This window comes from Apis dorsata, unplaced genomic scaffold, assembly GCF_000469605.1.
Source record: "Apis dorsata unplaced genomic scaffold, Apis dorsata 1.3 scaffold_397, whole genome shotgun sequence".
In the NCBI taxonomy this organism is placed as follows: Eukaryota; Metazoa; Arthropoda; class Insecta; order Hymenoptera; family Apidae; genus Apis; species Apis dorsata.
The window spans coordinates 1,136,100-1,137,251 of record NW_006263656.1 but is presented as its reverse complement, the minus strand read 5'-3'; positions in this window follow the sequence as shown (position 1 = coordinate 1,137,251).

The window sequence follows — 1,152 nt, the reverse complement described above, 5'->3', positions numbered from 1 at the left end:
TAAATATCTGTGTATTATTTTTACTATTTTTTTTCAAATTAAAATATTATAAGCAAATAATTACATTGAATATTATCAAAATCTTAATTAAAATTTTATTTTTTCGAAATTATAATTTTCAAGATATATGTTATAATGAACGTTATTTAAAATTATAAAAGTAAAATAAAAATTAATAAATAAATAAAATATATATTTTAGACTTTATAATAATTAAATTATGTTTTATAAATATTTATAAATTATTTTGAAAGTAAAAACTTCTATCATTATTTTACTCACATATGGCATCACATAAATGATTTTATTTTTGCTTTATAACAATTATCTAAAGCTGCAATCTATAAATATATAATCTAAGTGAAGTTCCAAAATGTCGTGTGTTCTATAGCTTAATTCTATAGCTTATTTGGGATACATAATTCTTGTGTCAATAATAATTGATTGCTACATTTTATCATAGATTTAATTCTTATTAGCGTTATTTTATTCTATTTTAAATCAATAATGTCGCATATGATAGGTAAGTAATATAAATATAACTTATTTCTTATGCCTATTGAAACCGAATATCTATCAACAATTTAAAATTTTTTTTTATTAAAATTTAATTTTGTAAATAAATATAATTTTAAAACATTTAGATTTCCAATATTTTTGAATCTTGAGATATTTTTTTGGGGATCCGATTTCGATTGTAAATTTAATTCTAAATTAAACTTCAAAAACTTAATATTTTCATGTTCTCACATCTCTAATAAATATGCATATATATGTATATATATATATTGTAATTTTCGAATTGTAATTTTTCGAATCTTATTTTTGATATCAATATAATTCCGTGATATTTCATATCATATATTTATATCATGCGAGACATTTTCATGTTAAATAAGGAATACACGAGAATAAATATTTATTTACAGAAATGTGTACACAGCGCGAACCTGCTATAATCTTTCATAAACAACTCATTGGTTTATCTGTTACTTTACAATAAAATGACTAATCTCATTTATATACAAATACAATGCTCCAATTATAATATATTTTTACTTTAAGGGATATTTTATAATATATTTCAATATGTAATATTTATATATACATTTATACATATATAAATATTATAATATTATATTGATTTTTATC